Source organism: Calonectris borealis, chromosome 3 (assembly GCF_964195595.1).
Source record: "Calonectris borealis chromosome 3, bCalBor7.hap1.2, whole genome shotgun sequence".
In the NCBI taxonomy this organism is placed as follows: Eukaryota; Metazoa; Chordata; class Aves; order Procellariiformes; family Procellariidae; genus Calonectris; species Calonectris borealis.
In genome coordinates this window covers 71514959-71541513 of record NC_134314.1, presented here as the reverse complement: position 1 = coordinate 71541513, position 26555 = coordinate 71514959, and the positions used below count along the sequence as shown (strand labels likewise).

Sequence of the window (26555 nt, the reverse complement as noted above, 5' to 3'; positions counted from 1 at the left end):
TGTTCATGTTCATCGTTCCAGCGTGTGGAAACGTAGGAAGGAGTTTTGCCTTGCAATTATTGATTTGGTCTAACATGTTTCCTCACTGGGATAGACCTCTGGGCAAGTACTATGATACTTCTGTGGAGAATATTTTTTATTCCATCTTTCAGGATGCAGTAGCACCAAGCTACCTTAAGAAAGTATATGTCTGCTCTTACTGTCAGAAACCATCCCTGGCCACTGACCCTTTATACCATTGCAGATCTACTTCTAACCTTCCCATTCTCGTTAATATTGTGGAAAAAGTTATAGATACTTCTCATAGACAATCTAAATGTCTCAAAACTTCTTGAATTTTCTTTCTCTGGCTTCACCCTAACTCACAGCCTTATTGCTATAATTGTGCTATGACCGATGACTTCTGAAGAAAGACTGACAAAGGTTATTCTTGCCAACAATATTCCGTCCAAATCCACACCTGAAATTTTGATTCTGGGGAGTTGCAGATTAGTTTAGAGTCCTAGCAAGAATAAACATGTGCTGTGGAAACTTTCTGTCTGCCTTTGAGAAGCTTTGCTTACAAGGGGACAAAAACCAGAGGTCCCCACCAGCTGTAAGCATGGCAAGTTCCCATGGTCCATCCACATCGCTGTCTTGTGAACAAGATGACAAGATTTCTTGTGCCTGTGTGTGGCATCAGGAGAGCAGCCGGGCCAGGGAGGCTCAGGCACTCAGGCCTGGGTGGGATGTGGAGTGCCTGATGGAGTAACCATCCACTGCACGCTCAAAAGAGAAATGCCTATCACTTGGGCACCCATACCAACTCAGTGTTGTCCCCACATGTTTGTTGGGGGTGTCTGAGCTCCAGACTGGCCTTTAACAAATGGTGTGTGCATACCTACAGCCTTGGGGTAGCTGCTTTTTCTGATCAGGGGACTGATTTCTGACACACGTAGATAATACTCGTGACACATGTTGCCTGCGGGTATGTCATCCATGCAACATCTTAGGAAGGAGATGTGGATGGAAATGTTTTCAATGTGCTAATAGCACTGACCTTTATATTTCCATTATACATCACTCAGAAGCAGTGACAAGGCGTTCAAAATCTGAAACAGTCTGGAAGCCAAATGTAGACGGTTTCTGAACGGCTTTATGTTTGTTTGAACAATACAATTTTTTTTCAAATATAAAAAATAAACTGAGATCATGTTACAATTGCATTTGGGGGGGGGGGCATAACTGCCTGCTGATCACATCAGACATTTGGTCATTGTTCAGCCACCGTAAGTTTGGGTGCAGCCAGATTTTGTTTCCTAGTGAGGTCCCTGTCCTGAGATAGGGCTGAGTATTTTTCTCAGTGCACGTTAACAGGTAGGATGATAGCAAGCAGAATAAAGGATATGGCATGCTTACTGTCAGTTCAAATCTCTTCCTGGGTGTAAAGACAACTTTTTAGATGTGAGTGCAAAACCCTCATAAAGCAGCATGATCTGTTTCCGTACAAGTCTGCAAGTGGGTCAACAATACCTAGTTCATAACAGAACTGAACTCTAAGAATAATCATCAGCCAATTCATCCTAGTGGCCCAGATTCTTCATTTCCTTGACAAATGCTTAATTTTCTCTTGTGATTTGACTTTTCTTTTGAAGGTGACTCATGCAGCAACAAATGAAAGCAATGACATTTTTGTTTGTCCCGTGCAATCTCATGTAGGTGAACCAAGGCATTTGCATCACACAGGTGTTATTGCTGGAATCCTGCTCTTCTAGATTAATATCTAAGTGTCCACATTAATATTTTGTTTACTTATCTAGTCCTACAAGATGCCAAGGTTGAGAAGCACTTGTAAGTAACTTAAAGAAGAGTTTCCTGAAAAAGCCGTTTTGTCTGAGAAGAGAAATTATATTGATACTGAAGCTTTCTTGTATCCAAATAAACATGGAAATGTATTTTGGTGATAGAGAAAAAAAAAAGACGCTTTTAGCGCCCCCTCAAAGTTTATGTAGGTGAGTCTTTTCTTACACACATGATCTCATGTGTTTTGCTGCCACTACTCACAGCAAGGATCGCACTGCGTCTCAGAACTGAAACTCAAGCAGCACACTTCTAAGATTTCTTTAGGTGTTAGCTGCACCTTGAATACTCCTTAGCAAGGGACCCCTTTTACGTAAATGGGAGTGAGAGGATGCTCACGGAGTAGTCACGCAGCCTACTGCATTCCTACTCCAGGGAGCTCCACAGATTAAGTTATGAGGGGAAAGGGCTGGAGGAGGGTTCTGTGACTGGAAGGAGTGCTGCTGCCACGGCATTTGAGCCCCCTTTCTTCACAAGATACAAAGATTTTGCATTCTGAGGGTTCCCTCCACCTTCTGACGTCTAAAGAGCATTACTGGGACAAATATTTAAAGGGGAGGGAGATGGCTGTGTCAGGTGGACAAATGGAAGGGAGGGAGACCAATTTAATATGGATGATTGCACAAGAACAAATGGGGAATAAGCTGTCTTTGAATAAATGTGGCTGGAAATGAGAAAGAGGTTTTCAACAGGAACTCTGGAACAGCCTTTGAATAAGAATAGATGTAAAAAAAAACTTCCTGCTTTTAATACTAACTTGATCCAGAAAAAGAAGGAAAGGTAAGAACTGGTTGCTGGAAACAGCTGGAGATTGGGATGCAATTAGTCAGGGTGTTCCCTCCAGCCTATGTTCTTATTTTCTAATGTTCCTAAACTACTACTAAGCCACCTGCTGGCATTGGCCATACTAATGAAAAGCAGTCTCATCCAGAACGCTGCTGAGCATACGCTGCCAGCCTGGTTCGATAGCAGTTGATTTGCTTGGCACTCTGCTGGATACACTCTGTACCTTAGAGGACAGGACTGTAGCACAATTTAAAATAGTCTCTCACCTACATAGCTCGGGGTTTAACATAGGAAAAAAAAAAAGAAAGTCTGCTGTATGAAGAGTACACAACTTCGTTTTAAAACATAAAATACCGTCTTTAGGTGATTCCAGCTAGTACCTCACAGCATAGGGTGCAGTCAAAGCCAAGGTGTCTCTGGCATTCAGTCCCCTTGTTGCGTATGATCTCACTGTCCAGCAGAACAGTTTCTACTTAACAGAGCCTAAATAAAGCCTTGCAATCACATGTTTAAAATATGACTGATGGCTATCATTGATGTAAGAATAGTTTCTGCCATAGAAGTCCATTCAAGTTAATGGAAAAATGCCTTACACATTCATAGCAATTCAATTATTTGGAGTCCTAAAACCCCTATGATCCTTAAACCAACTGAATCCCACCTACAGCTGGGTCTGCAATAAATCACACTTTCAGACAAATTTAGTCTTCTTACATTAAAGTTCTTTTAGACCATATTTACTTGAATTCAAAGACACCTTTCCCCCCATCTTTAAAAGGACGTGCAGTAACTTACTTCTTTTCATTAAGAAATAAACGACATTGTATTTACTTGGGCCATCAGCACACTTCATGGCAAATTTACTGGAGGAGTTATTGGTGGTAACTTACGCCACAGCCCATGGATGTGTTCTCTCACTGTAATAAGCAGAAGATGATTAATTCAAAGTATCTTAGGCTAAATTACAAAGAAATATATATAAGCATATATAAAGTATATGCTGACAGGGACTGATTAAAGCATCTCCCCTAGACCAAGCTCTGATCAATCCCAAGAATGCAGTGTTGTTAAAATTCAGAGTAATCTGGGGTTAGAAAAGGTGTGCTGCGTTCATTACTAGAATTAGTCATGAGTTGACTAGTTAGTCCACTCTCTGTTACTACCCGTAAAAACATTTTCTTCTGTGTATTATAACTGTGATCTTACAGGATCTTTTATCATAAAAACTAACAATCAAGCCAAAAGAAATGTGCATAGAATTTTTTTATACTTAATTTGGTAAAGGTAAGACAGGCGTTATTTGACTGACTTTACTGTATTGGAGTTACCTCATTTTATGAGGATGACAGATCTACAGGTAATGGTTTAATGGATCACAAAAATCCCAGATTGTTTTAAAGAACTGATAAGCTGAATGTCAGGATATATATGCAGAAGGTATCGTGCTACCTGCTATATGCTTCCATTTTGTCTTTCTGATTTTTTTATATGTAGGGCTACATTGCTCAACCATCCATATTTTTGAAGTCTTTTGCTTACTGAGGATATTTTTTCTAACACGGCCATAACTAATACTTTTCACATTGACGTTCAGGTTACATATTCAAGGGAACAGTGTAATTATATTGGATGGATTTTGCTCTGGTCATCTTCAGAATGTCTAAGAATATTTGATCAGAAAGACTGACTTCTGATTCAGCTGCAAATGCCCATTTTTGTCCTGGAGATTTTCTGGATCTTAAGCTCTCTCTCATGTTTTATATATGAGCATTACTTTGCTAAAAGGGAAGCTGTCAAGTGGAGTGGGAGACAAGATTCTTAATGTTAAATTTTAACTCTTGAAATCAACAAGAATTTTGAATTTTGCCCCTTATATTTAATTTCTGCATCTGCCACTATTTTACTGTGTGATCCTGTAATTGCTTAATTGATATGTATCTTTCGTATTTGTATTTCTTTTCTGTGAAATAGCAGTGCTGTTGTCCCAGCATGCAGAGGTGATGTGGTTGTTTGAAAAGTGAGCTTGTAAAAAAGATGGCATGATGGGACAATTATCTTAAAACACTTACTAGGTCTAAATCCCAGAAATCTGGAAAGAGTCACAGCCTTTGTATAATGTGTTCTGTATTTATTCTCAGTGCTTACTAAATTGCCTAGATTCTCAAGATAATAATAATATGAAGGATAGTCCCCTCCTCTTTTACGGTTTTGAACTTTCTGGATTCTCTGTTTTCTTAAAAGTTCCTGAAATGTCACCTGCTTTTACACATTGTAAGAAACCAGGTCACAGTATTTGTCACAGCATTATATGCCTGACCAAGAAAAATGCTCAGTAGAAGTAAAGTCACACAAGGTATATAATTTCCCTGTTATATCATGCACATACAGATACGAGCCACTCCCCTTTCCTAAACTTTACACTTTCTTCCTGAATATGCTTGAATAATTCTCTCTCCTGTTATGTATGAAAGAAATGAATATTGAAGGTAAATCATACCCACCTCATCCCACAGATTTGATAGAATATTAATAGTAATAAATACATGAAGGACTTGAATGAACTCAGTATAATTAAAGCCATTCAATATGAGTTATGCTAAATACACATTTGAAAACTATATATATTTGAGATCGGTATGAGATGGTTATATTAATATCTTATATAAGACTACCAATTTGAAGGCTGAAGTTGATGGCTATATTGTCAATATAAATATGCTGACTCTGTTAGTACACACAACATTGTGATTGTAGAATGATAAAAATCAACATGATAAACATTAAATGTATTAAAACCTGATAAATCTTAGTCTGAAATTAAAAATGGGGAGTAATTATTACACAGGTGTGTTTCTAACCGGATCCTTCAGGAATACATTCTTTTATACAGCTTGACAGCTTTCCCCTCTATTGTGAACGAAACACAAGGAACCATAAAAATCACTAATGCTATTGTTTGTAGTAGGCGAATATCAAGAGAATAATATAAGGACAAATCACTGATTTAAGGTGATCTGGATCCATCGGGAAGTAAATCACAGCAAACAAGGATTTACTTTGGTTGAATCTAATATCATACGCCTAAGAAGAAAGGATGCAGGCCAAAGTCAGAGGCTGGAGGCTACATCCTGAAGAGATGTGATGTGTCTGTACTGGAAAGCTAAGCAATCCCAGGGCTTGTTCTCTGGCTATGAGGCCAAATGGCCAATTTAGTTATATCCATATAATTAGACTGACCTGCTCTGGATAACAGGACAGCTTCATAGAAGCATTTTATTGGGAATGGTCCCTGGACTGTGGTAACTTTCCAGCCAGGTCTGGGACCATTCTAACGATTTAGTGCGTAGACGATCAAGTTCTGGTGCACAAGCTCAGGCTTTTGTTATTTTATAGAAATACAACCTGGGCTCTACCAAGAACTGAGAGTCATGGCAAGTAGATGAAGTGCTCAGTGCAATCCTGCACCCAAAAGAGCTGTGCTACAGCTTGGCTACATAAAGCCAAAATCTTAGACAGCCATGTGAAAGCCATGTTACTTCTGTATTTTTCACTGACTGCTATTGAAACAACAGTTGTGATGTCCTTGGATGAAGAGGGTTATTGATCAATTGAAGCAGGTTTAAGAAAAGCTAAGACAACAGTTGAAGGAGTATGGAACATATTTCATGGTAAATGCCTTCAGGAGCCATTTAGCTTAAAAACAGAAAAATTTCAGGAGTGGATTTCTTAGTTTCTGAGTAGTCATACTGCAAGATGCAAGATGACATACAGATAGTAGAGGTAAAATAAGGTGATTTTCTTGCACAGGGCTAAGTGCTGCTTTAACTAGATTTTCTGAGTGTCCAACCTTTGTCAGATATCTCTACCCTACATTGCAATTTGCAGTGCAGACATAGGCTTTGAGACAGATACTTGATATGGGATGGTTCTTCTGCAGAGACAGCTCAGGACAAATCCAATAAACAGTCAGATTTCTGTAGAGTGAATCACTGTATACTGAATCACGGACCGATGCCCAGTCCTACATGAGCTATCAGCTCAAAGCTACTGCTTTCATAACTTCATGATTTATGAAGTTGCTGCATTCACTGGGTAGAGGTATTCCCTCTATCCTTTTCAAGATCCTCACCACACAAGTACTTAATTTTTTGCGGTAGCTCTATGACTTGATTTTACATATCAAATAATCAGACATAGAATTTGAAAACATCCTTGTCTATTCTCGTCAGCACAATACTCACCGTACAGCTGAGACTCTGATTATTATTATCGTCTGTTTTTTTTACATTGTGAGAGTCAGTAAGTGTTTATAAAAATATCTGGACACATATAATACATATAATAGTGAAAAAATGCTACGAATTAGACTCCAGTTACCAGATTATCAGATATATCAAGCTGTATCAGTTAGATTATCAGACCATTATATGACAACTGCATTCCAAGGAACTAGTTTAGAGTTAAGCATCAAAATAATTTGTGGATATATTTTTAAACCATTCTATCTGAATGATAAAAAATAACTTGTACATCTCAACCCTCTCTTCCCAAACCCATCTTGAAAGCTATGAAGTATCCGATTAATATTTTAGGACTTTGTAATTTCTGAAGATAATAAGACTTGGGAATAAAAGTACCTTTTGGACACGGAGTAATTAGGACCATACTTCCCACCTACATTCATTAAAACAGGGCTACTTGTGAAGCCCTTGTACAGGAAGTTATTACTCACTGTTCTTGATTTTCATATGATACAAATCATTAAGAAAGCAGCATCTACACCACCCAAAGGTCTAGTGCAATGTGAGTATCAGAAAGCACGTGCTGCCTGCAGTGCTGTCCTAATACGGTGAATTGGATATGAAATTCCTTACTTCAGAAGGTTGCTCTCATTACATAAACGATAAACAGTAACAATGGTATTAAAAATTTACTATACATTTCCCTCTAATTTAGGCTTTTAGGACATCAGTGTGTATACAGTGATACCAGCCGGCCAGTGGTACTGTGAGAAACGTGAGGACTTCCTGCAGCTCCTTGCCACGGCGGCGATGTGCCGAGGACACATTGCCTCTTGGGGTGCCCAGTGTTTTGAGCTCTCTCATTTGAAAGCTGTCTGAACTACAGTAGGCATAAAAGTGCTGTGCTAAGGATACCATGACAGCCTTCATCCATGATTCCTGTGGTTTAATTGCCTTATCTCATAGGATTATTTTAGTGTAACTGACATGAGTTGCTGATAAAGGAAGACATTGTTACAGCACACCACAGCACAGCAAAGCACAACACAGCAAAACATAACACAGCAAAACATCCAAAACCATATTCAGCCTTCCTAAAACAGAATCAGGCCAAGTCTTGCTTGGACTTGCAGTTAACGAAAATTACAGAGCAAGGTGGCATCATCAATTGACTTTTACAGCAGGGAGCTGTGACAGTGTAGCAGTCTCCCTTTAAAGGCAGCATTACTCTGGTATACCCTCTGCTAGTCTGTACGTATAGAGTAAGGGCTATATAGAGTGGTCCAGCTTGCCATCTCTCTCATATTTCAGCAAGCATAGAGCTGGCATCACTGGAGAGAGCAGCCAAGCTGCTTTAAATGAAGCTGCTTTGGTAGCAGAAGCTGCATAGCTGTGTTAATGCATCACTCACTAATTTACTCCCTTTCTCACTGGAGAAACTAGGCTAGATATATAGTATTTTTGCATGGATAAAAATTTTGCAGTGCAGATGTAGTGTTTAAGATGTCTCAGTGTCTTTAAGCAATATGTGATGCTTGGCTTTAGGATTTAAGATTTTCTTAACCTTTTATTTCTATTCCACCTCCCTACCTGTAATTCCCCTCATACATTCTGTCTAGAAATGTACTGATTTCTGATTTGCTTACAAAGTAAATAACGTATGAAAATTTCGACTGTATGAAAGGTAAGAAGCATTTCATTCATATTTTATAAACAAGGAACTTAAAGACAAAGCTATCACTCAAAACTTATATGAAGACATGACAGAATCAATCTTAAATTGATTGCATTACTTTTATTCTTTTTTTTTTTTTTTTAATTTAAGCCTAGATTCATTAAGATACCAGAACAGCACAAGTTATTCAAAGCACACCCGTCATTTAAATTGAGTTTACATCTATTTTGCATCACTGGAGCAGTGCAAAGCAGATAAAGCATGCTAGGGAATCAAGCCCCTACGTTGCTTTGGAAGACTGTTTAGCCAGGCTACGGGGCGGCTGGGCAGGAGGAGCAGTGCAGACCCCGAGTTCATCTGTGTGCTCTAAGCGTTCCCCTAGGTTCCTGCCACAGTCACGCTGCATGGCTGCTTCCTTTGTGCACGTTAGAGACAGCAGCAGTGCCAAGGGAAACCTTCTGAGTGCAGATACCCGACTTTGGGTCGAGACACAAAATCTTTGCAGAAAAGAGATCTCTGAATTGCTTAACTTGCCGGAGGATTGGAGTGAGACGTGCATGCAGACGTGCATCCCTATTTCAGACCCACTGTAGCCAAGACCCACAGAGGTGCCCAGCTGAAAGGCTGAGCCCTTTCAGAGGATGCAGTAGCCCCCCAGGAGTCAGCAGCAAAGCTACTCATACAAGCCTACTTACAGCCTGTATAGTTATAGCCATTAGCTATAACCATGAATAGATAAACTTAATTACAGCTTAATCTATTGATTTGTTTTTATACCCTATGCACAAGCTTTTAATCAATTAACAGTATGGAAAGTTTGATTGCATTATTTCATTATTAAGACTACTTAGGACAAAGAATAGGCCAACAGAAATGCTCAATTTCTTGAAGGATTTCGTTTTTATCTAATTTTAACTCAAGCCAGTTAGCACATTAATTTTATGTTCTTAGAAAACTCATTCTGTATTCACAGAATAAGCACTACAAGTATGGTGAGAATATATTTTTCATTAAAAAAGCTGAAGCTGAGACCTTGGTACAAGTGCAAAATAAATCCCTACCTGACATCACGGAGACATGACCAGGAGGGAGCTAATGGAACTGTGATGAACATCTCTGTAAGAGCTAATACTGTTTCACTTAGTACACTTCCAGTGTATTCATAAGAATCTCCATATGTTTCGTACTCAAAGGCATGCGTGTGAAGCATACAAGTAAGAAAGTGCTATTTAAAAGATACTAGGATTGTCAAATTTATTCAAGCTAATATATTTTCTGTGAAGGAAAGTTTATATACTGTGTATATATATGGTTTGCCACATATATATACACACACATATATACACATATATGCCACTTACAATTGGAAAATCATTCTCACATTTAGTTTGAGACTGGCTCAAGTCTGAGACTGGCTGACATTCCTCCTATCCTGTCTTCATAATGATACCACTCAATCTTTTCTTCTTTCAGTTTTTAGGGAGGTGAGGATTACTGCATCTGAGGCTCCCAGTGTTTTGTCTTTGTGAAGGATTTCACAACTCACGTGGGTTTCTACCGTTCTCCACTTGTCCACGTCCTGCTGCGGATTGTGTTGCTCCAAGTTGTGTCTGCTGCTGATTTCAAACTCTGAGAACTTCTGGGTCTTTGGGTCTGGGTTGTGCTTTTGTAGTTCTCTGGTCTCTTATTCCTCTATTATTCTTGTGAGGAAATCAAAGCGGGGCTACCGGTGAGATCAGGGAAGCTTTCTGCGATGTTGGTCTGATCAATACTAGCACTCCTCAAGCATTATTCAAACTCAGTAGTACTCTTGGGGAGGAGAACTTGTGTCCCAGCTCCTTCCAAATCAGTTAGATTTTATGGGACATTTAAACTTGCCTTTTGAAACTATGCACGTTGTTCAATATGCACAGCCTTATAATTAACTTACACAGAACAATTAGAAGTTATGCTAATTCAACTGTACAGAGTTCATAGATATATGTCCCTTGACATATAGCTTGCATTTTGTATTTAGTATACTTCTTAAAAATGAAGAATTGCAGTTTGAGAATAAAACATTTCATCTTCTTTTCAGGGTAGGTAGCAAACTGGATTAGGATAGGGAATTTTTCACCAAGCTGTCAGTCAGATTTCGATTCAAATCAATAGTGCAGGGAGTTAATTTTCAACAGATAGCTTTTCAGTAGCCTTCTTGAAATGGGTTCATGAGTTCAGGGCAATTCTTTGTGCACAAGTGTCCATGTTGCGTAACGAGAAAAAGAATGACTATTCTTATCTGTAGGTTTCAACGTAAAGACCGAGGGCTGAATATGGCTTTACACCTCTAGGCAGACCTCTCAACTCAGTGACAGATAAAATGAAGGGACTTGCACTGCCAGCGCTGGTGTGAGAGGACACTCCTAGCACCTTGTACAGACACAGTATGTGCTCCTTGTCACATACGAAAGCCAAGGAGTACTGAATGAAATTATCAGGCTGCAGGTTCATAGCAAACAAAAGGAAGTACTTTTTCACACAAATCATGACTAAATTGTGGCGCTCATTGCCACAGAATGTGGTTGAGACCAAAGTATAAACTGATTAAAAAAAGGGAGTAGAGAAATTCAAGGGCTTATTAAATATGGGGGTCTGGGAGCAAACCCCAGTTTAAGAAATCCCTGTACTACGGTTTGCTGGAAATTGAAAAGATATACCAGGAAAAGATCGCTGTATGCCAATCCTGTTTCTTACATTTTTCTCCCTTCAGCATCTGCTAATGACTATAGTCAGAGCCAGGATGTTGGACTAGATTTTCAATTCACTATAGCAATTTTTTTGATCATATGCTTTTAATCAAATTATGTTCTTATTTTGGCTACTTAAAAGGATCTAAGGCCCTGATGGAGGAAGGCATTTAAATGTCTAACGCTCACGTATTTTAGGGAGGTAAATACTTGTGTGTATCATAGCCTTCGCATCTGAGGCCGTAAACTTACTTGGGTGGGGCACATGTATCTTTTATTAGGACTTTGCTTATTCTGAGTATGAACTCAAGTAAAAATATATATTTGATATATATTTTTGTAACACTGTTTCGCTATAAAGGTTAAATAATGTTTGCCTAAATGGCTTGTGCCACAGGAAAATTCCCTAGTGATTTACATAAGGATGATGACATTAGCATCCGCTGATGTGAAAAAGAATTAACTTCCTTTATAGAACTCCCCACATTTGCAATGCATGAAAATTACATTTGTAGAAAGCTATTTATCACCTGTTACCCATAATAGTATTGCCATATGATACATAACTTACTTACATTTACCTAGCAGAGTATTGGAGAATTCATCCATTTTGCAAAAGCATCTGGCTGCAAACCTATGACACACGTTGGTGGAAATCCAGATACAGAAATGAAGAAACCAAATACTGAAAATCACGAATTTTGCCCCTGCCAGTTCTAAGCCCAACAGTGCGGGTGAGGTTTCCTTCTAAATCAACACGAAGAGGTAGCTATGAATTGTGCAATATAGGGTTGACAGCTGAGCAAGCTAGGCAACCTCAGCCTTCTTAATTGCGGGCGGTTTCATCCCAAGGAGAGGTGAAGAACCGCAGGAGCAGCACACCGCGGGCTTCGGCGGCTGGGCGGCATTACAGCATCCCCCGCCGCACCGGGAAGCGGCGGCAGCTGGTGTTTCCCTGGGCGCAGGGAAGCCCCGCGCCGCTCGGGGCCGTGCGGGGCTGCGCTGTCCCGCGCAGCTCGGCACCCAAGCCGGGGCCGGGGCCGGAACCGGGGCCGGGGCCGGGGCCACACCGGGAGCAGCCCCTGCCCCGCCAGCCGCGCCCGGCCACCTGCTCCTCCCGCCGCCCCCGCCCGCATCCCGCCGATATTTCCAGGGGAGGGGCGGGAAGGAGGCCGGGGCAGAGGGATGGCGGTGCCGCAGGGTACGGCGGGCGGGGAAGTCTGGGTGCCGCCCGGGGGCCGCGGAGGGCGGTGCGGCCGGTGCCCGCGGCCCCCGGGTGGGGGCGGCCCCCGCCACTTCCCCTCGCCGGCCCGCCGGGGGCTCCCTGGCCCCGGCCCGGTGGGGAGCGCCGAGAAAGGGGGCCGGGCGGAGGGAGGGATAGGAAAGCAACTCTTGATCTTAGAGCAACGACTCGTTTGTTCACCCTCACCTTCCGCCGGCTCCTCAGATTAAAATAACAACAACAACAATACCAATAATTACGCCACCCACCACCCCCCCCGCCAAGCAGATCCGCGTTATAGGGAGGGGAAGGTCAAGAGGGAAGGCAGGAGCGCTGCCTCACCCGCGAGCTGGCGGCTGTCACACCGCCAGCCCGTGCAGCCGGCTTCCCCGGGGGCGGCCCGGTCCCTCCCCCTCCCCGGGCCGGGCAGCATCGCCCGGCGTGGCGGATGCCCCGCGGCATCGCCCGGCGGAGCCGCGGCACCCCAGACACAAACCGGGGGGAGGCGGCGGGGGAGGGCGCGGGCAGAGCCCGGCGGCTCCTCTCCCCACCCCTTTGTGCATCGCGGGCAGGGAGACACACACACACGCACAGACACACACACGCACACACACACACACGCACCCCCCCCCAACCTTGCAGCCTCAGCGCCGCAGCCGCCCGTTGTTACACACGCACACACGGACTCGCACACGGACACGCACACGGACACAGAGCCGGTCCCCCCCGTGAACGCGTTTTCTGTTGCGCTCCACCGCCCTCCATCCATCCTCCCTCTCGCCTCCCTCCCTCCTCCTCCTCTTCCTCCCCCCGCTTCGTTGGTGTTTCCCCCCCCCCCCCCGCTCCGTGCATCAGTATAAAGCAGACATTTTGATGCCGTTTAACACGGTTCAGGCTGAAATAAAAGCGGAGCGCCTTACCCACCCCCGCCCGGCTGCGTGCGGTTGGCGCTGAGCGATCCCGGGAAGGGCGGCTGCGGCTCGTCCCTAGCGGCGCGGGTTCGCTGCCATCCGCCCAACTTCAGCACCCAGCCGGCAGGCAGAGGGAGGCGGCGGCAGGCGGGCGGGCAGCGGGCAGGGAGGGAGGGAGGGAGGGAGGGCAGGCGGCGGAGAGGGAGGGAGGGTGCGAGGAGCGGCGCGGAGGCAGGCAGCCTCCGCACATGCGCTCTGACACCGGCGGCGGAGCCCGGCGGCAGCGGGAGTTTCCCCGCTTGGCCCCGGCGGGTGAGTCACGGCCCGCCCCGGCCCGGCAGCCGGCTCCGCCGCGGGTCCCGGGGAGGCTCCCTCGGCAGCCGTGGCTCCCTGCGCCGCGGGGCGGGCGGGGGTCTCCGGGGGCTGTGAGAGCGGCGGGGGCCGGGGCCGGGGCCGGGGCCGGGGCAGCGGTCCCCCCCGCGCCAGGCGGCAGAGCGGCAGCGTCCGGGCCTGTGGCCTGGAGGTGTGTTACGGAGTAGCAATACGCCGCGGTGGTAAAATGTGAAACGCTAGCAGTGCTGGGCTCCTGCTTGTTTTTATGCCTGTCCCCACATCGGTATGTCCAAATAGAAAAAAAAAAATATTAACAAGTAGGTGTATAAACCACTATCTAACTCTTCATTCTTCTCGTGCAGCCGAGAGAGAGGCAGGGATTTAGTGGCTGAGTAACTTTTTGATGTCGGCACCTGAAGCACAATGCCTAAATAAAGAACCAGCGTGGATCTGTTGGTTGCAACCGTGAGAATCAAGATCAGGATGTTCTGAAAATCTGGCTCTGAATCCTGAATCCTGCCAGGTCTTGCCAAGTTAGTTTATCCCAGCTTTCCAAACTCCAGTTTCCAAATTTTGGCTCAACAGAGAGTGTTATTTAGCTTCCCTACTGCACCTTAATAATCTGGAGCCTGATATGCCTCAAGGCAACAGCACTGGAAAAATACATATTTGGCATCTGGATCCTGTCAAATCATGCCACGAATCCAGAAATGTTAATATCTCAAGAGAGAACACATTGCTGCATTTACCACTCTGCCAAAACAATCTGACAAGATGGTACAAAAAGGCACATGGCTGGATTAAGGTGGTACTGTGCCTTGCCAACAATCCATGTTAATTCTCCTCGCAAAACTGGTCTAGACATCCGCGTATCCCATCGAAATCCCAAAGTAGAGTGGTACAAAAACTGAAGCCAGAACTGCACGTATGTTAATAGGGTTGGAATTTAAAAGGATTGGAAGCAGTCCAGAAGGGCTAACTTGCATGAGAGCTGTAAGAGCATAGGCACATCAAAACCATCTCAGCTCCCAGGAATCTGTATTCAAAATACCACTAATTTAACAACATGGCAGTAGCAGTCATGGCTGTATGTCTTACTTTTTGACTTCTGGGATAGAAGCTTCAAATTCTGAATCATAAGGACCAAAGTCAGTGTTAACCTCCCTGAAAGTCACTCCTCGCGAAACCATCAGTTCTGTTTTCTTCTGATCTTGAGGGAGGAGAAGTCCGACAACTGGAAGTCATAACTCTGCTTGATACCAAAGGTTATTGACTAACCGAAGGCGCTTGTATCACTGATTTTATATCACGTTCTGTCCGAACAAAATTTTTGCAGTCTGTCTCCTCGTTGCCTTACAGTTGCTCATACCTTATCATCTTTTCCCCGGTAAACATCCTCTGCTCCTTGTGTATCAACAGACTTCTCTTGAATTGTTCAGCTAATTTAAAATAATTAAATTAAGAGCAACTGATATTTAGCTTGGTGCTTAAGCTTTTGTTTAAGACTTGAAGAAGAACTTGAGGGCCTGAAAAAGGTTTTTTTCCAACTAGCCCAAGTGTCCTAATAAAAATGCTACCTACAAGTAGAATCTTGCTCAGGCCATTTTTAGTTACATACCTAAATAAAGATGTAGGTGTAACTCCAAGTTAAACATCTGAGTGCATGGCAATTTGGAAGTCTTTATGGAAATTTAGCTTACATTCCCTTTCTTTAGAAACAGTGCTCAAAAGAGTGTTAAAAAGGATAAAACATATTTATGAAGTGTTAACACAGTGATCTTGTTTGTTAATTGCAATGTTTAAAATATTGCTTGGGTATCTTCCTACAGCTTTAAAGAGCACCAGTTCTATTCTAAGGCCTCAATTCAGAAAAGCCTCCATGTTTAGGAAAGAGTCTTAAGACTTGTTTAACTTTAAGCTCATATGTTGGAGATGGTAAGCCTTCAGTACCTGCTTAATATTAGGAAGACAGGTCTACTCTGACAAAAGCTATGAAACTTACCAAAGCAAGTGTCTTCTCCTAAAGATTTAGTAGGTCCACAGAAAGTATATGCAGATGTTCAACCTAAAAGGGAGACTGAGTAATAGTAGGAATGAAAGGAAATAATTTTATCCATATACCAGAAAAAAAAAAAAGATTTAAAAATTTTATAAGTTTGAAAATGCTATGCTTAAAATGTTTAAACGAATAAAAGACTTCAGCTTTTTGTGACTCTGTTAATGTTTCCCACAGCTCTGAACAAGCCCTGCCATTCCTATTTACCATAGTTTCTTGCACTGAAGCCATTCCTTGTTGTTGCTTGAACTCCTGTTTATAAATCCACTTCCTTTCAATAGCTGTTCAGCCGCTCTGTTCTGACCACTGCCTAATCCTTGTGCCTATTTTAGAGCCCTGCAATTGCATTCAATGACTTTTTCTTCCAGGCCTTTCTATCTTCTCTGCCTGGTTCATGTGTCTTATTCCATGCTTCTTTGCATTTCTTAACCCAAACAGTTTCCTAATTACCACACATTCATTGTTTTTTTTTTTTATTAAAACCTGTTGTCATTGTTTTTCCAATGAATTGTCACTGACTTTTGAGAAAAAATGGATGGAACAATGCGTTATAAAAGGGCTTTTGAAAATCTAGAACTCCATGTACGTGGGAAGGCTTTCTGGTACAAAGAGTCCATCTAAATCTTATAAAATCATTTTACTTCAGCTTTGTGTTCTTTAATGTCTGGATTCCTATTGACTTTAATGGACATGAAGTTAGGTTCCTTATTTTCCAGTATTAAGTCTACGTAATTATTAGTTGACTGTATAATTTCAGTCAACTTCATATTTTACCTGTAGAATACAAGACATTTAAAATTTGTCATGGTCGTGAACTCTTCAAGATTACATTCAGTTAATAGCAGTCTCTGACTATTTTCAACTTAAAAAAAATCAAAGGCTATCATTAAAACAAATCAATGGGCAAAGACTTCAAATTGATCAGGAAGTCATTATCTTCTTTTATGCCCCAAGCATTGCTTCAATGTGGTACAAAATGAAATATTTAAAATGTGTTTGAGCCACTGATCATATATACACTTTTCTCTGTAAGCAGCAGTTTAAAGATGCTTACATTTGTAGCATCATCTAGGCAAGGGGTTAGAAAAATGTGCTGCAGTTACAGAGATGATGTGTATTTATGGTCTGCTTTATGCAAAATACTGCTTTGGATCTTTCTTAGCTATGTCCATGCAATACCATGGTTCTTTTACAGCCATGGCTGTTTATAACTATCAGGTTGACTAATGCTATTTGACACTGTTAGGAAGAGTTTAAAGAATTAAATAGACCTTTTTATGCTGCTGTGCAGAAAAACATGAAAATTAAAAAAAAAAACAACCCCCAAACCCCCAAACTAACCCTTCCGCTTTGAGTTGAAGAAGTGATCATCTTCAGTTGGCTTTTTGGATGGAAAGCTGGCTTGCAAAACTTGATTAGAGCTGCAGCATCTCAGTGTTACAGAGATTTATTTTTGCAGTAGCAGCGAATCGAACAAATGCAGAGTCTATCTCTGAGAGTCCAGTTTCAGGTTTCCCCAAGCGACATTTATAATTTGGCTTGTTTATATGCAGAAACAAAGGCTTCAGAAGTCCCCTTGTTAAAGAACTGCTCTTTGCAGATGGCAGTGCACTTGTAGCTCACTCAGAGCAAGACCCAGAGACAGTGACGTCCTGTTTTGCAGCTGTTTCTGTTAACTTTGGCTGAGCAACCAGTATTTCAAAGGCTGGTATTATGTGCCAACAGCCACCAAAACCCAAGACTCAAATGAGAAGAAAAATGTCACTGGCACTAAACTGACGAAACCAGACTGAACTATAGCTCTGGTGCTTGAGTTATCTTCCTATGGGCTTGAGCTACCCTGGTGGTCTCTTGATCCTAGCTCGGTAATGAAGTGGTGTTATCATTTTACCATTTCACCAAATATATATCACAAGCTAGACAAAGATTCCTAGCAGTATTCCTAGAGCTAAATATATTTTATTCCCCTTCTTTAGCAGCTAGAGTGAATAGATTTTAAAAGGTTTCATTGCACAGAAGTGGGAGATGGACGTTCACTTCAGTAACCAGGTCATCTGAGCACTCTGCAGCGAAACACTTCTGGTCCTTAAGTGGAAGTGAACAGAAAGGACCAGTAGATGGTAAGTAATTTTTTAAGGCTAGTAGTCATAAAAGCCACTTATATGTCCCAAGAAATGACATTTGGATGGCAAGAAGTATGTAGTATTTTGAACACGTCTGCTTCTAGCGAATGATAATCCCAAGGTTATGAGTCTTGATAAGTTAACAATAAATTATCAAGGTTAAGGTTCAACAATGAAATACTAATTTTTACTTAGCTTCCTGATCCACAAACTCTTTAATGTTTGTCTTTAATGATGACATCCCTGATTACCCTTAAAAGTCATAGGACATATCATTATGCCGTTTCCCTAAGGCTTTGTAGGTAAAAACCCCCAAAGCCCCTCTACCTCATAACACAACAGTGGCTATAAGAGTTTACACTGTGGAAATTCAAAATGGTATGGTTAGGCTTAAAACCCCCAAGCATTTAAAACCAGAGAATATGGGTGAATACAAGCCCATCTCTTAAAACAAGCAAATATTTCAGGAGGAGAATTGTACCTAAATATAGAACAAGGTAGGTATGCTGGAATACAATTGGGTATTTTATTTCATGGAAAAGTTGGGGTAGTATTTGTTCTCTATTAAAGTACAGGCAATGTGTTCAGTGTAACGTGAAAGAAATTAATTTTGTGTCTAGTAATTAAATTAGCCCATTTCTTTTGTAATGAACTATATGTAATTCTTCTGCCAAAGTTGTTAGCAGCAACCAGACTTGGGATTGGAAGCACACATAAGTGTCCACATGGAGTTTCTGAGAGAACCAATAAGAACTTTTTTCAAGGGAAAAAACCCATTATAATAAAAGGTAATTATATCTCTTAAAAAGTTGCTTAACTTGTAGCATTTGAAATTCATGTGGCTCTAATTCTGTATACTTCTGTCTATGCTATGCAGCTGGCAGCAGGGCGGTGAGGGTCTGACCTGTGGCTGAGACCCTCCCTTTCCTCAGCACCCTGTGAGGCAGGTTTTGCAGCTCTCAACCTCAGAGGTTTTATTATACAGCCAAAGGAGCAGGGTGAGCTGCTTCCTGTGCTATGGATGGTGTGTCACCCCCTCATTCATCCCCACTACGTTTGGCAGGAGTTTATTAACTCAGCCCAGAGCCTACCAGCATCAGAGAGGCAACTTTCGTGCCTGGCTCTGGTGCCAGTCACAGGCTGGTGCCAGTGGTTTGCATGTTGCCACAGTCCCCAGACACGGGCGGCAGCCTCGGTTCCAGGCAGCCGGGAAGAGCCCAGTGCTTGTCGCCTGCGGCTGCACCCCTTAGCCCACCACAGGGATTCAACTTTGGTCCTGCTGCTGCTGCCAGCCTTCTTGCCTTCAGCAGCCAATGCCATATCCCCTGGCAGAGGCACTCCTCTGCCCTTGTTTCCCTCTTTGTCACTGCGTATTGAAGAATCCTCCCAAAGTCATATGGGTTTTAATGGCTAGGAATCAGCATCTGATAGTGATTTGAAAAGATTCCTTACCGCAAACTAGACACCTTTTTCCTCTCTTCTTGGATCGGCACCACAACCTGTACGCTTCATGTGTAGCTGCGGTTATGGTGAGTCCCAGAGCAGTGGTGGGAACACCCTGGGAGAAAAGCTTACGTGAATGAATCTCTATCCGTGCTCCCCCGTCTGTCATAGCACAGCTGTCCTCCCCTTTGAAGCATCTGTTCATCTGGCTTTTGGATCAATGAAGAATCCAGATGAAGTCGTCTCATCTGGCTGCCCTTCCTCTCGTTCACCGAGAGATGGAAGCAGAGCGCTCCCTCTCCGGTGCCAGGCCGCCGCGCTCTACCTGAAGTGCACTGGGAGCCCTTCAGATGGGGGGAAATAATTTAATATGATTCAACACAGCAGACTACTCATTATTCTCAAACACACTCCTCGTTAGAGAATGTCTGGTCTTTCTACTGATATTTGTATTTGCACATAGGCAACACCGTTCTGTGGTCGGTACTTGCTGTTTCCTCTTTGTGATGTATAAGCTGAAACGTTTTGAAGTAGCAGTGGTAGACGGTCACAGAGAGTCCACACAAGGTGACTTAGGTAAGTAACCACTAGCGGATGTAACCAAGAGAATAGGCAAATGTCACTAAATTGTCCCTGTGAATGCCTCAAGTATTCTGTAACACATCCTTTTGTGGTATCCCTCTTCAAACCAATAATAAGTGGAAATACAAATTTCATTCTTTCTCTGGTAAGCTCTTTTACAAATACTTTCCGATAATTTAATGTGTTTAAAGTACTTGTCAATAAAGTCTGACAAAAGTGATTGGAGCCTTTTGCAAAATCAGAACAAATGGCCTCGAAACGGATTGCAAGGGATTATTTAGTCTGTTCCCCACAAGGAAATTTCAGGCTCTTCTTGGGTCATTTTCTTAACTAATTGCTTTTTGCTGTATCTGATTGCTTGTCTGAATATTTGAAAAAAGGTGTCACGTCAGCATTTGTATGTGATATAAGAACAATGAACTGGTTACTGCCCTAGTCAAAAAGCCCTCAATTTGCATAATACAGAAGAAATACTTTCCATTTGAAAATAACTTTCTAATAAAAGTTATGAAAGTAAAATCCATCGGTCCTTACAGAACAATGACTTCATGATCTTAAGATACAACTCACAGGTTAGCTGGCCAACAATGGACTTTGTAGATGGGCACGGATTTGGCCTTGTGAGAGGCTCACAGGTAGAACAGAGATTTGTTTTCCATCTACCTGAGAGAGAATATTTTCAGCAAATTTAATCCCCCTTACAGAAGAGATATGCCATGTGCTATTACCATGGCTTTCATAGCAGTTGTCCTCCAAAAAATCTTGGGCCTGTATTTTTTTGGTTGTCATTCCTCTTCACTCACTTTTTTTTTCTTCTTTTTGCTTTGGCGGAGAATAACTGCCAGTAAAGCCAATACAAAGCAAAATTTTGTCAAAGCTCCACTAAAATAACCGTTTTGCTTCAATTTAAGTTTTCTGCAGCAAAATGGAAACTTAGTGGCAATTTCCTGACTTCTGAAATACTCTCCTGAAAATCGAAAGACAGTTTTCCTGTTCGATTTTCCTGCATGATCAATTTAGCCTTTAGTCTGCAAACAAATGGCTTGATCCAAATGCTGAAAGATCAGGATGTCTGTCACCTCCACGTCCTTCTCACAGAACGATAGAATGATGTTGATCTGCAAGGGATATATGCAGCTGATCAGAGGACGGTGCTTCTCAACTTTCCTATTGCAGACCATCTATAATTTTTTGAAAACTTCCCAGTGCCTGTGCAGTGTTTCTACACTCAGCTCAAAATTAGCATAAATTCTGAATGCTGTTATATAGCTTGTTTCTTCCCAATTTAGTTTCTTTTCTCAATTGCAGGTGTTCGGGTATGTAGGATGTGTTCTGTTTCCTTTTTCCCCATAGTCGTTTTGTGAGGCAACCCCAGGCTGAGCAGCAGTGGCATGTACCACACTCTCCTCTCCCAGCATCACGGCTGTAGGCTGCATCAAGTCCAGTCCAACAGCATCACTGATGCTTTGAGAGATTTGCAGCAGGTGAAAAATAGAGCAATGGGTGTAGGTCCAGCGATTTGCAAAATACTAATTTGAAAATATGCTGGTTTGTGCAAAATGGCTTTTTTATGGCTCCATTTGGACTTGTTTAGCTTTTTGTTTCTGTTATTACTCTTGCAATCTTACTGACCTCTGACTTCATGACTCCTTTTGGAAGACTGGAAACTGCACTCTAACTAAGAAGAGAAGGTGGCGGTCCCTTATTTCAGCTATGTATCATTTTAAATGGAGCCAAAGTCCTGAATCAAAGGTGTGACAGCAGCCATATTCAGGGACTTCTGCCAAGCGGTGACAACCTCTGTAACACAGAGCAGCGTGGCGGTTGGCTCCTATGCTTTTAGTCTTCATTTTTTTAGGACTATTTCATGTCCTGAACTTATAGTTCATTTAGTGGGTAAAAGAGAAAGGTATTTGCCTTACTTGCACAACTGAAAGCATTTACATTTGAGTATGTCATAATTATGACATCAATCCAAATTATAAGAAGACCTGTAAATTTGTCACTCAACGAGGCACTCTGATTTAATAAGCTGAGCACGTGACTGGAAGCTAACAGGCTGCATGTAGTTACTGTTCGTATATGGTTATTATGTACCTGTCAAAACTCACTTCCCTAAGTAGACTCCTGGATTAGTCTTTATTTATTTAAAGACTTTTAGACTAGTCTATATTTATTTAAATATCATAGAGCAATTCCGAAGTTATACCCAGACAGCCACATAAGCTCATTATTTCATTTTTAGCCTCCCTCCCTCAAAAAATTTCCTGTATTTATTATCTTCTTCTGTTGCTCTTGTTTTGAATTAACATGTCATTTCTCTTAAGCAAGACTCCATCTTTATTTTCTAATGCGTATGGCTACAGCACTGTAAAAAAAAAGGAAGGAGCTTGCCATTGTGTCAGTTGTTTAATATTGTACTGTCTGATGGATCTAATCCATAAACATGACTACAATAATACTGTACAGAAAAATGTGAACTCACACTCTTTGTTCAGGAAGAATCACTGTGAGTTCCTAAAATGAAATCATCCAAAACCCTCTTACCCTTTTGAAATCATTGACTAGAATCTAATCTAGGGCATATTACTGTAAATCCTGAGAAACTCCTGTTTAATTTAATCCAGAATGGTAATGTAGTAAATCAGGTGTGAATGTATCCTCTATAATAAAAGAAATTGATAATTGCTAGGAAATTTGTATCTGTATAAAGTTAAAATCTGCCCACCAAGTTTCTTCTTCTTCCCCTCCATGAAACCCAACATCTTGTCAACCCTAGTGTGTCTCAAAACTAAGACAGACAGCACTATAAACACGCTGTGGACAACACCACTGTTTGCATATGTAAAAATCCAGCTTTTTAAAATCAATTGCTTGTTTGCTAAACCTGTCTGAAGCCTAATAATTCAATAAATGGCATGTAGCTGATATTGCCCAGTAAAATACTTTAGACACAACAAACAAGAGGAAATGGAGTCTTTTTGAGAAGAATGATATCATTGTTTTTGAGAGCATTTCAATGCCTGTCACAATTCAGAAGGCAACAGACCAGAGCTTGAACAGCAAACTTAGCCTGAAAAATGAATGTTTAAAAATGGCACCCTCTAACCAAAAAGACCTGTTCCCAAGACACAAACCGAGCTATAGTGGAGGGAAAGCATCTGGAAATTTAATCGTGCTAAGGAACACTACAAAGAATTCCTAAGCACCACTTTATGAATCAAATCAAAGGGCGTAAAATGAAATAACATCAAAGCACCTTAAACTATAGGGCCTCTTTTACACTGACCAACTGTTATTTACAAGATCCAGGCAGTTCTTATGGCCGGTATGTTGTTAGAGGTGGGTAGATAAGGTTGCCAACATTAAAAAGAATCACTTTTCAGAAATGACTCCTTATTTTGGCTCAACAACCTGAGACACCCCAAAGCCTCTAATTTTTACAGAGAAGGCAGGGAAGAGGAATGATCTGCTCATGCGTTTCTGAAAGGCTGGCCTTCTAGAAACATCTTAAGTTGGTCACTCTAACTCACCATTTTATAAAAATCATGGTCACAGTTTGATCTCAATTTTAATAATTGAATTAATAAATTCAAAAAACTCCACCAAATTTAATAGCATTGATTGAACAGTAGCGCTATGTTAATTTAGATCAGGATAGGATTTACAGGACATTTTAGGTCCGTTAGGCAGAAATATGAAAACATTTCTTTTTCATATAAATCCCTTAGTGGATGAGGACACAATCCAAGAAAGGGACCTTTGGTATACAAGCTTTTTAAAAAACAAACAAACAAACAAACAATAAAATCTTTTCTCTCTTAGTAGTAGATTTGTGATATTGCCAATAGTAAGAAAAGAGGACTATAAGCATTGCCTGTGTGTTTTAAAAATAATTTCTGCTCTGTTTGTCATAGAGTTACATGCAGAAGCAGCCTCTAAGAGGCATACATAATCACTGGCCGTAGAAGAAAATAATACAAATGGTGTTGTACATGCATGCACAGACACACGATGCCTTTGGTGCTGTGGGCTTTCCGAGAAAACATTTTGATGAAAAAAAAGGACTCAAGCAACCAGCCAGGCCATTCTTTTAATAGCAGTTTATAAATTGAGATCTTGGGTAAAGTCGTGCTTTCAGTTTACAAGTTCAGTCTGGAAGTCACTTGCCAAACTCAGATCTGCTTCACAACAGGGTAGATGAAGAAGCAGTTCAATTCTTTGGGATTGGGCAAGCTACTTTATCAATCTGCTTTTGTGCCTGAGATCTGCTCACATTAGAAGCTGAGCTGCCTTCCAGACCTCTTCTGCTTATTGATAAACCCCATCTCCCCAGCTATGACCAGGCTTGACCTTGTCAGCGACTGTCTTCTTCGACAGCATCTTTTAGAGGCTGTTAGACCATTATGCTATTTTGGAACTTAATACAAGGAAATGTGTCTGACTTTTCTGGTGATGCTGGCAGATAGCATATCATTTGTCAGAGTCTACGCAGCACCAGATAATCTGCTTGTGCGTACAGAAAATGGCAGGGAAGTTTTTAATTACCAAAGCTTTTAAGCCCCAGCCCCATCTATCAATTTGCTGCGAGCCAAAGGTAAGTCCAAAAGTAGGGGAATATCAGAAAATCCTGACAGTGAAACCAAAGGCTACTGAATGTGATTCCTTTATAAAATATGTATGGAAAGTAAAATGGTGGCTCCAGCCAATTTCACTGTCAAGTGAGTCCAGTATTTCATTCCTTACCCACTCAAAGCTCCCCTGGGCTTTGCTGTAGAATTAATGTTGGAATTGGAAATGGAGTTTGTGTTTCAAAGTAAATAAAAAGGGGAGGATTGAGAACATCCAATTTAAGAGAATAACAACATGACCAACACACAACAAATGCAATTCTAAAAGTGGGAGAATTTTGCTGATGAGGAGGAAAAAATGGAGAGGAAAAAATCAGAGCAAAACGTGTAAAAGGGCTTAAACTTTATCAACTTGAGCAATTTCTTAACCACATTTCCAAATAAATGCATTCTGTTCCTTGAACATTTTGATGTTTTACTTTTCCCCTCTTTTTCCAGAAGAAAGGAACATGAAGCGGAGAACCCAGCTTTGCTGCTGGCAGAGAGCTTAACACTTCCGCGTAAAGGAGCTACCATCGCAGACCATGGGGGCAGACAGCTGTGCCCACCTACGCTTGTCTGATGGAGAAAGAGGTGTAATTACTGAAGTCTGGATACCCAGCACTTCTGAATCCAGTGGTTAGTGTGGTTACTGAAACCAGCCAGAGCGCAGAGTGTATAACTGGGGAAGGGGCTGTCTTATTTCGCTTTAAGAACTGTGTAGCATCCCTGCTTTCTGACTAGCAAAGACAATGCCATTTCAGTATAATTAGATGCTAGCCTAGATCGTATTTAAATGTTCCAGCATTCTTGGTAGAGATTTGTTAGTTAGTGCAGCAGTGAGATTGTGTATGTCTGATGTGGTAATGTGTGTTGGCCAGGAGTATGTCCTTCTGGTCTGTGCATTGTCTTCTCCTTATTTTGTGATGTTAGCCCTTGCACCCACAAAATTTCTGCAAGTCTGCAAACTAAACTGTCTATGCAAGCACCATGTCAACTAATGGATTCACAGGGACATTGAAATCAGGGGATGTATAATAATTAACATCAGCAGAAATTTTGGACCGGAGGATGTGTAAGTCTAATATTGGGATGGATGGCTAGAAATGCAACTCTCGGGATTTGTATCTGCATTGTTGTTGATGGCCCCCAAAATGAACTGATGCTCCAGAGTTTCCCCAAACTGATTATTGTTAGTCCTTTACTAAAAAAATATAAACAATATCACTGTAAATTTTATTAAATAATTCAAATTACTAGATGTCCTTCACATTCATTTTGTTCTTTTCAGTGTATAATAGTGATGCTTTCCACTGATAAGTCCACATCGTTAGCCTTCCCTCATCTCGACCCCAGTGTTCATTACCGAAAGTTTACAGTGAATGAAAACTGGGTCTGGGGTTTGAAAATCTGTTTCAAAAAACACTATGTCAACAAACTAGAAGCCTTTCCAGTTCAATTATAAAGCTCATTTATTCAACCTTTTCTTTCCCAACAGGCAGTAAATAAGCATGTCTGCTTTTTTTTTTTTTTCTTCAATATGCATTTACCTTTTTTGTTTATGTGAATATCACAACATCCCTCCTACACAGCATTCACATAACTTTTCTCTGTGGGGGAGGAACAGAGAAGAAATTTCTCATGACAGACATTAGTCTTCTTTGTTTAGTCTTAATTTGGGAAAGTGCTCTGATGCTGTGATGATTGGCACAACATGAATAGGAAAGGACAACAGAGTAATTCTGCTTCTTGTGCCACCCTCTCACTCCCACAGAAGTCCATAGGGTCTAACTGAGGGCAAAATATGTCCGACATTTCCTAAAATGAACTTGGATCTTCCTCCTACTAGACTTCATTAAAGTAGGACTGTCACCTTAATTCTTCATAGGATGTGAGGTAAGGAAATGAGTGCTTTTCCATTTTACAAACATTAAGGTAAGTTGCTTACCCAAGAATGCAGAGGTAACACTGCTAACATCAAGATCAATAGGTGTGCTGAGTCCATTAA

The 26555-nt window shown here is 41.5% G+C and overlaps 1 protein-coding gene across 2 annotated transcripts in view; it reads right to left on the bottom strand.

The window, feature by feature from the left end:
- The window catches only part of RGS17 (regulator of G protein signaling 17), a 73868-nt gene extending 60339 nt beyond the window's left edge, over positions 1–13529 (bottom strand). The window contains exon 1 of one of the 2 annotated variants that reach the window (XM_075148124.1): positions 13414–13529. The gene's annotated coding sequence lies outside the window, so the exon portion shown is untranslated. The remainder of the gene's footprint in view (positions 1–13413) is intronic. The other variant, XM_075148125.1, reaches the window with a different exon arrangement.
- Between the last annotated feature and the right edge of the window lie 13026 nt (positions 13530–26555).